We start from the raw sequence: 10000 nt of genomic DNA, 5'->3' as shown, positions 1-10000 counted from the left end.
TTTGTTTTTTATTTTTACTGTTGTCTTGTGTCATCGTCACTAACAACTACATTGAAAATCTTTTCACTGACTAAACATTGAATAAAATCGGTTGGCGGCAAGAGGAAGTCCCAAGGGGTCCGTAGGACGGGGAATTTAACATGTTACAATTAATCGTCACTACTCATTTTATTTTTCGTAATTCATGATTAATATATTTTCCATTTTGTAAATATATACGCGGGTTTCTTTTATTTTGTTTTTGACGTTTTTGCACAATAACAGTCTGATACTAAACACCATTTCCTGTAAAGAATATTATCAAAAAATTTATATACAAATGTAGAATGACTACATCTTATCTAATTTCTTATCAAGGCGTCTCCTGAATAGACTGATCGATGCAAGGGACAAACTTTGAAACACAGTCTACGGCCCTATTCACACTATTGGTTTCAACCGCGGCGGTTCAATTGCAATGAGTCAAAGGCGGCGTTGACACACAACCACGTAAATTTTCCTTGACTATGCGGTACCGCCGCGGTTTCCGCGTGGCTGAAACCGCTAGTGTGAACAGGGCTTAGTGTCCTCTCGGCCGAGTGCACTGCCACGGAAATGATGAATAAAATCGCCTGTCAGTAGTCATAATGAAAGGGAAGGTATCACCAGGTACGGAAGGGGTTCATTCTTGCTCTCCCTCCACCTCTCTCCATCTCTTTCCCCCATCCCTCCATCTCCATCCACCCTCTCTCCACTTCCATCCACCCTCCCTTTACCTCCATCCACCTTCCCTTCTATTTTCATCCACCTCCATCCTCAACCTTTTCAACGCCGTGATGCCATTTATAGCCTTTTTCTGGCTGAGATTCGTTTCACACGTATCCACTTTTCGCCGTGCGCCGTCCACGGCACGACGTCGTGCTCTCAAATAAACATGGGTGTCTACGGACAATTTAACACATTACAACCACGTGTGGAAGGGTCTATAGACACCCATGTATATTTGTAAGCACGACGTCGTACCGTGGACGGCGCATGGCGAAAAGTCGGTACGTGTTAAACGAGCCTAAGGAACCGCTGGGTCCCTCTCTGGGGTCTCGACCGAACAAAGCCCATTTCAATGTGGAGTCCGCCTCTCAAGCCACATGAAAATAGTCTGCCCTAAAGGTACGTTTTGCTTGATGCGATTATCAGCCTACCACAGCCAAGGGCGGGTGACGCGCATCCTACTAACTGGCATCCTATTTGGGTAAGCGCGTTGGTAGGTTTGATTCAAATTAATCATCAGCCTCGTACTTTGCAGCTCAAAACATAATAACCCCATAAAAAAATGATAAATAGATAAAATAAAATAAAATAAATAAAATAAACGACTGCTCTAGACAATCGTTTGACAATCATTGTTGAGTAATAATCGTACAGAGTAGACCGTACCTTTAGCCAGAAAAAAGTGTATGAAATGCGTATAACACATGAATTAAATAAACGCTATAAATATTGTTATTAATCCTCACTCCTGGCCTCACCTCTTCTCTGGCCGTCCCACGACCTTACTGACCCGCAAGTGGCCCCATGGGATACGCTTGCGTCCCCAGCCACGTGACTCGACCCAGAGCTGCCTTGAGGCCCACGGGTGGACAAAGCCTCTTTGAGGAAAAACACGTGCAGTGCCAGCATCGGCCAGCGATGACTAACCTGCACCTTGGCCAGCCACGTGACATGAACAATTGATTCATTGAGGAGCGCATACCCTCTGTCTTCGGGAGTCACCTGCGTCAGAACGTTTTGCCTCCGAATTCCCCACGCATCACACTTGACCTCACATCAATGAGAAGCACGGGTCATGAAGTGCCCGTGTATATAAAGGATGGACCAACTTAGTTAAGTTAAAAAAAAAAAGGCTTAAGTTATTAGGTTTAAGTTCTGCCTCAACCAAAACACACCCACACATACACATACCTTTCCGTCTTTGTCTGGGCGACATGGCCGGCAACATATCTATCTCTTCCTTCCGTCATTCCTATCTGTTCTCCTTTCCCCCCTCTCCCTCTGTGGTGCCATGATATTATATTTATGTAATGCTAAGTGTAATGCGGAGACATTTCACCTCTCCCGAAAGGGTAGGTTTTGCTCTCACCACCATCGAAGATTCAGATCGCCTGAGGACACGACTTGAAACACAGTCGTCACCTCCCTCACTGTCTCGTCTCCTCCCACTTTTCTCTCCCTTAACGCGAGCCCTAACATTGGCGCCCAACATTCATTGCTAAATAAAACCAACTCTACATCAGAGTTTGCCTTCAACCAACCTAACAAATAGATAACCTCGGCCTTTTCTAATCCCGTTAAGGTTAGCCTTATTCTAACCTTCTCAGTGCTCATATCGTTGATTTAATCTTAATTTAATTTTCTGATCATACTTTATGCACTCCAATCAACCGACGAGTCCAGAGTTAGTATGATCGATGTTTCCTAATACGTAAAGAAGGGGGGACGTTGGAGGTAAACAAGGAAGGCAATTAGGGCATCAAAGTGTGTAAACAAACGGCTCACTTAGAGGAAAGCTTCAAACACGTACGCACGCAAAAGCACAAGGCTGAGTTTAACCGACGAGGGTATAGAGACGGGACCCTACGAGTAGAGCTCGTGTCCTTCGCATCACAGCTGGTGCAATACAACGAATTCGCACACGCACGCACGCACGCACATGGCGCTGTGGTTAGAGCTCTGGTCTGCCACTACGGAGGTCCGGGTTCGACTCTCGCCCGGGGCTGAAATAATATCAGTATCGCAGCGCTGAGGGGTGTTACTCCAACTCTCGTGGGCGGGGAGTTGGGGGTGTGTGTGTGTGCAAGGTCATAGCATTACCCATAGATCGGACCTACGAGCTCAAAGCTCTCTTCCAGGAGGGAAATAGCTGTCGATCACGAGTCCAACACGTGATCCAAAAGACCAAGTGAATACACACACACACACACACACACACACACACACACACACACACACACACACACACACACACACACACACACACACACACACACTTCCCCTCATCTCTTTCATTCTCTCCCACCTCCCTCTCATTCTCTCCTCCCACTCACTCTCCCCCCATCCTCTCTCTCTCTCTCTCTCTCTCTGACATGTATGACATGGATTAGAAATACTTTTCATGGGATGTCGCACAGAAGGGAAGAATAAGAAGAAGAATGAGAAATGTCTACAACTTGAGAACACCATGAAGTTGGACTGCTTTGTGGGCCTCTCGTCGTGGCAAAATGGAAATAGTTTTACAACAAACGTAATAATAACAAGTTTGGGATGACCTCCCTGAAGGGGAGCAGAGCAGCCCAGGATTTGCGGGTAATGGTGGCGGCACACTAGGCATTTTTCGGTAGCATGCTACTATGATTTTGCTACTTCGTTTGAGTAGAAACGACTTCGGTGATAATTTTTTTTTTTTTTTTTTCGTATTTCCAAATGTCAAATTACTCTTGTGAGAAGCTAGATGGCGATCTAAGAAAATTTAAACTTATACAAATGTTAGACATATTGTTAAGATGTTCTTACAGAAGTCTAGACCAGCGTTCCTCAACCAGGGTTCCCCGGAACCTTAAGGTTCCGCAAAAGGTCCCTAAGGGTTCCGCGAGAACAAATGGGATAAGCTAATGCGCTTTTGATTTATTTAACATCATATACATAATATAATTAAACATGCACGACGTATTCTTAGTTATTGTAATAATGTAATATAGACATCATCCCATCTAACCTATTATTACGATGAAAATAAAAAGAGAAAGATATGGTTTATGTTTTTTTTTTTTTTTTTGCAGGGGTTCCTTGAGACATGCAATTTATTTTAAAGGTTACGCAAGGGTAAAAAGGTTGAGAAACGCTGGTCTAGAATGTCGCAACCGAAGTCGTTTCTACTCAAACGAAGTAGCTAAAGCAAATAGCATGCTGGTATAGTGTGTCGTCACCTTAATTAGTCTCAGTCTGTGCTAAAAGTTGGGAGTCGTTAAGCACAACGGGATTGCAGTCGGAAAGGTCATCTTGGTTCTGGGAAACGTCTTCCCGGATGTCAAACAAGGTCACACTCTCCAGGGCAGCCCCCCGCCCCCCCCCTTCTCCTCTATAAGAGGGAAAAGGTTCCCCCTCCCCCCCCCGTTTTCTTTTTCTTTACATTTTTGTTCGTTTACATTTGTGCGCTTTTTATGTTTGTGTTACTATTTTGTTTATTCGTTTATTAGATTTGCGAGATTATTTTTTTGTTTTTTTGTTGGTCAAACCTCTAAGCGTTTTGAGACGGGTTCTAGTGGTCAAACTTCTAAACGTTTTGAGACGGGTTCTAGTCTGAACGAGAACGTTTGGCGACATCAACGTTAGAAATCTTGAGCGTTCAGGGCGAAAGTGCTACATTGAGAGAAAAAAAAAAAAAAAAAGCGAAACTTGAGGAAGAAAACTTAATAGGATTGGAAGTTGGTCCCGTCTTGAAGCTCAGAAGCAAAGTTAGTTCGCCCCGTAAAAGAGAGAAAGAGAGAAAGAGAGAAAGAAAGTAGTCCAGCCTTGGATACTTAGGTTATCAACTTACGCTGAGGAACTGCTGAGCAAACTGCTGAGAAAATTGCTGAGCAGTGAGAAAGGGACGTGAAATTCGAAAAAGTCCTTTCACCTTGCTTGAGATAATTTCAATTTATCTCTTTAAGTCCATCTTCCTTTTTATTTGTTAATTTTTTGTTTTTGTTTTTTGTTTATCTTGTTACATTTTTTGTTTTTATCACATTTTTGTTCACAGCAGTTCATTTGTTTTTATAAAAAAAAAATAGAAAGGCAAGATATTTTTTTCTATTCTGATCAGTAATTAAATTTTTCGTGAGATGGAGAAGAAAGATGATACAATGCCTCAATTTTGTTATACAGAAAATATAAATAAATTTGTACATAAAATTGACGATAACACATAGGCATCACCCTATTTTTCATATGATATCTTTAACACAAATCATTATGCAGTGTAGCACATTAATATGCCCCTCTCGTTCATTTCAAATAAGTATAATGCGGTCGCGTTATCTTATCGTTGGCCAACAAGCTGGAAAAATAGTTTCACAATAATTACACAAGGCCGAATATATAACGAAGGCATGGCCATTTCTCATTTAATGTTTTCAATAGAAGTCATGATGCAATAGTTATCATGCTCGCTTCTATTGAAGAGTGTGTGGTTAGGAGGGAGAGGGGAGAGGAGAGGGGAGAGGAGAGGTGAGGGGAGGGGGAGGGGAGGGGAGAGGGAGAGGGGAGATAGACGTTCCCCCAGCTGAATAAACTCGCCTGGCGGCAACATGGAATTTGATGAACCATGCCCTTGATCTAACTCGCTGGCGGCAGAGTTCGAACCACCATCTCTTCGACCTCCGCCGCAAGTAACGACGTTCTAACCATCTCACAAAATGGAGCGAAGGGCCCTGTTCACACTTGCGGTTTAAACAACGCGGAAGCCCCGGCGGTACCACATAGTCAAGGAGAAACTACGCGGTTGTGTGTGAACAGGGGTTGTCTGTGGAGTGTGGGCGGAAGGCGATTTTATTCCGTGTGTGAAGAACCTCGCTGAGGCAATTGTAAGCAACGCATTCACAATTATTTTTTAATTTCAATTAATTCATTATGTTTATATTATATGATTATGTGTGTGTGTGTGTGGGTGTATGTGTGTGTGTGTGTGTGTGTGTGTGTGTGTGTGTGTGTGTGTGTGTGTGTGTGTGTGTGTGTGTGTATGTGTGCGTGTGCGTGTGCGTGTGTGTGTGTGTGTGTGTGTGTGTGTGTGTGTGTGTGTGTGTGTGTGTGTGTGTGTGTGTGTGTGTGTGTGTGTGTGTGTGTGTGTGTGTGTGCGCCTGCATGCATGTATGTATGTATGTATGTATGTATGTATGTACGTATGCAAGCGTGTGTGTGTGTGTGTGTGTGTGTGTGTGTGTGTGTGTGTGTGTGTGTGTGTGTGTGTGTGTGTGTGTGTGTGTGTGTGTGTGTGTGTGTGTGTGTGTGTGTGTATGTATGTGTGTGTGTGTGTGTGTATGTGTATGTGTATGTGTGTATGTGTATGTATGTGTGTGTGTGTTTGTGTGTGCAAGCGCACGTTCGTATGTGAACAATATGTCATGATTTAGTGCATTAACTAAATTCGAGTTTTGGTTCATAGACTAATGAACTCCGCTTTGTGGTTCGTCTCTTCTATGCGGCGGTGACGTCAGCTTTTCGCCGAATTTTGAGATTACAAAATCAAGTTATTGAAAAAAAAAAATGGTTCCAGCCAAGAAATATATAATTATTTCTTTCCCATTAGCCAGTGACACATTTCTTTTTTGTTATGCTTCGTCTATAGAATCTCTATGGTTTGAAAAATGAAAAAAATATTTCTAAGGGTCTTTAACCAAAACACACAATCAGTTCATAAATAAAAAAAAAAAAAAAAAAAATGCTGCATTCATGGAAGTCCTATTGAACGCAAAAGTGACACAATGTTGTTCAGAACGCGAATGTTCATTAAGTTTCATTACGTAATTCAAGGTCGCACTGGTGCTTTGTTCAACGAAAATATGATTTGGGTTTTCATCTAGTGAAGTGTTCCTAAATGCGATTGACATGAGACAATCTCTTCATACGTTCACGTGGCGTGTTCAGTGGTGGAGCTGCACATAATGAACAAAACAACGTCACCACAGTATGATTTTTTATTACTACTTTTAGTGCAAAGTATTTAAGGGATTTGGTACCTTTCTAATGAGGTTGGATCTCTTTTAAAGGGTTTTGGATCCCTCTTAAGGTGGTTGGATTCTTTTTTAAAATTTTCGAATCCTTTAAGAGAAATACAAACCCTTTAAAAGGGATCAAATCCCATTAAAGATTATCTAACCCCATTAAGAATTATAAACCCTATCTTTAGAATCCAATCTCCTTAAGTGAATCACTATTCCATTGTGCCATTAATAGTTACTGCAGTGTCCTATCTGTTTATTCCGATGAAGTCAGATTGACTCCGCCCCGTTTCCTTTCTCGGCCTGTGATTGGCTGCCTCGGCCCTTGAAACGATAACATGCGTCCATAAGCCTAAGCTCAAACTGAGACGCAGGTGACAGAGGCGACGTAGCACATTTCAAAGGCAGACTTCCTGTTGCTGAATTGAAGTACAGTTTGAACTTCTTTACCACATGAAAAGCTTCTAGATGTACTACCTCGGCATTTGAAGTGAGGGAGAAAACCAAACTGTACTTCATTTCAGCAACAGAAAGTTTGCCTTTACTCTGTGCTGTGTCGCCTGCGTCGCCTGTGTCGTCTGTGTCGCCTGCGTCGCCTGCGTCTCAGTTTGCGTTTAGGCTAACCTGTGGTCCAGTCTCTCGATAAACTTTTTTTGCTAAGACGACGCACCTTACAAATATTATCCTGGCTAGCGCCAGACGATCTTATTCAGATTGATTAAAATTAACGAAGCAACAGTAGCAGCAGCGGTTGTTGTTGTTGTTGTTGTTGTAGTAGTTGTACTGTGGACACTAGAATCTGGTCCACAGGGTACCAAAACTACAAAAGCACATCACGTTGTGGATGACCTTATGTATATACAGTTGTCTGGTAACAAGTCATTCTTTTAGCAACCTAATACAACAACAACAACAACAACAACAACGAGAGATATATTGGCATGCAAGAGCGATGCACACTGGGGCAGGTGCATGCGTCCCCGGCTGTGCATCCCCAACGTCGATGATTTTTGAAAAAAAAAAAAAGAGGATTCGTTTCGTGCAGAGGTTGCAGCAACCGAAGCTGAGCTGAGAGTCCTTGAGCCACTTCTAATCAATGTCTTCCTTTTGATTATCTATTCTCCCTATCGTCAGGTGATTTTATTCAACTGGGTGATTAGGGACACCCCACGAGGGGGTGAGTAGAGGCATCTCCTTCCGCCCCCCCCCCACCTCCGATGGGGTGAATATTATTAACACCCCAGTCTGTGAGGAACAGCAATAAACACCCCGTCGCTACAGATCCATTAAATCATAAACGGCGCGAAATACATTCATTTCCTGGAAGATCAATAAACGCTTTTGTGTGAGGCCGAGAGATCGATCCCGACCTTCCCTACTGGCCTCCTCCTCCTCCTCCTCCACCTCCTCCTCTTCCTCCTCCTCCCCCTCCTACTCCATCCTGGTGAATTATGACCAACTGTTCAATTATTCGTGGCAACATTCTCATTGTACGCGACGACCACTCAATCATCTTCATTCATTGTCCCGAAGATGAGAGCCTTGGCAGCTGGCAACAATGTTTTACCGTTACTTGTTGCGCTGGCCGACCTAGTTCCATTGTTCCTTCCAAGCCAGGAGAAATAATTCATTTGCGCTATTAATTCGTTGTTGCAGATTTAGTGCTGTGGGGACGCTGGTCGATTTTAAGAGTCGTGTGGGACGCTGGTCGATTTCAGAGTCGTGGGTGCCAAGTGAAAGGTACGTTTAGCTCCGGACGATTATCGCTCAACGATGATCGTTCATGGCTCAACGATCATCGTCAAACGATTGCTTAGAGCATTATTATTATTATTATTTTTTTTTTGAATGGGGCTTTTTAGCTTCGAGCAACTGCCGCTAGAGTCGCTAAAAACAAAGAATAAGTCTTCTAGACCATCGTTCTCAACCAGGGTTCCCCGGAACCCTAAGGTTCCGCAAAAGGTCCTTAAGGGTTCCACGAGAACAATAAGATAAGCTAATGCACTTTTGATATTTTATTCAATTTCATAAACGTAATATAATCAAACACGCACATGTTCTTGGTAATTGTAATAATGTAATATAGACATCATCCTATCTAACCTATTATTATGATGAAACTAGAATGAGAAAGATATGGCATATGTATTTTTTTTTTTGCGCAAGGGTTCCTTGAGACATGCAATTTATTTTAAAGGTTACGCAAGGGTAAAAAGGTTGAGAAACGCTGATGTAGACAATCGTTTCACGATCATCGTTGAGGCATGAACGATCACCGTTGAGCGATAACCGCACCGAACAAAGCGGCACCCCTTCACTCGGTAGAAAGAGGGACTCACTATCCCACTTCTCAGGAAGTGGGAAGTGAGAAACCCCTTGTAGGGCTTGCCAAGCCCTTTCAGTTGCCGCAAGCTTTTTTTTTTTTTTTTTTTTTGACCGATGTCTGGGTCGCCTCCTCGTCTGGCCAGGGCTGTCGTGAATCAACGCAAGAAGCACGCAGCGGGCCCCGGGAATCGTACTCACGATCACCTGCTCACGAGTTCGACATGGTATCCAGTGGGTTACCGCGCCGCCCCGGGGGTTGATAATCCCACCAGTAATCAACCCACGAATGGGATTTGTTGTTTTTGTTATTGATGTGTTATTGTTTGCATTTATTCTTTTCTTCTCATTTTCGTTCTTGTTTCTCGTTGTTATTACATCTTTGTCGTTCATTGTTATTGCCGTTGGTCGTTGATTTGTTATTGTCATTCGATGGTGGCGTAGTCGGAAGCGTCCTGGTCTCACACTCACTTAGTTGTGGGTTCGAATCCCGCACTCTGATTCCCAGCAGTGACTGTTACCTGCCCCTATAGTCCCCAAAGTGTATAGAACAAAGGTGACGGCTTCGGTCGCAGTTACTCAGCGTCTCCTGGCGTATGTTCCTCGAGGGGAAGGTCAGATTATGTATTTGAATACATTAACAGGGAGAACGAGAATGAGCTTATACAACTATTCCCACGAAGTCACCAGACTCGAGACTAACGTTCATATCTATGCATTCACAAGAGACAGCTCTCGATGGAGGAGGAGGAGAAGAAGGGAACGTCCACAGAATTAATGGCTGGAGGAAGACGATCGAACGTATCTGGGGTTGTTTGGAGTGAGAAGGTAGGGTGTCTGCATGGAAGCTTGGTCGAAGAGACCACATAGGGATCGGAGCCGGCGTATGAGTTAAACAACGTGGTCCCTATGTCTCCATTTGATGATGATTTATAATATATATTTCA

At 43.3% G+C, this 10000-nt stretch overlaps 1 protein-coding gene across 1 annotated transcript in view; it reads right to left on the bottom strand.

Moving 5' to 3' along the window:
* The window catches only part of LOC143040547 (uncharacterized), a 25758-nt gene that overhangs the window by 2624 nt on the left and 13134 nt on the right, over positions 1 to 10000 (bottom strand). The gene's annotated exons all lie outside the window — the stretch shown is intronic.

The sequence above is a fragment of the Oratosquilla oratoria genome, chromosome 29, assembly GCF_046742065.1.
Source record: "Oratosquilla oratoria isolate Oo_2021 chromosome 29, ASM4674206v1, whole genome shotgun sequence".
Classification (NCBI taxonomy): Eukaryota; Metazoa; Arthropoda; class Malacostraca; order Stomatopoda; family Squillidae; genus Oratosquilla; species Oratosquilla oratoria.
Note: the sequence above shows the minus strand (reverse complement) of the source record. Positions and strands in the feature narration are given on the sequence as shown.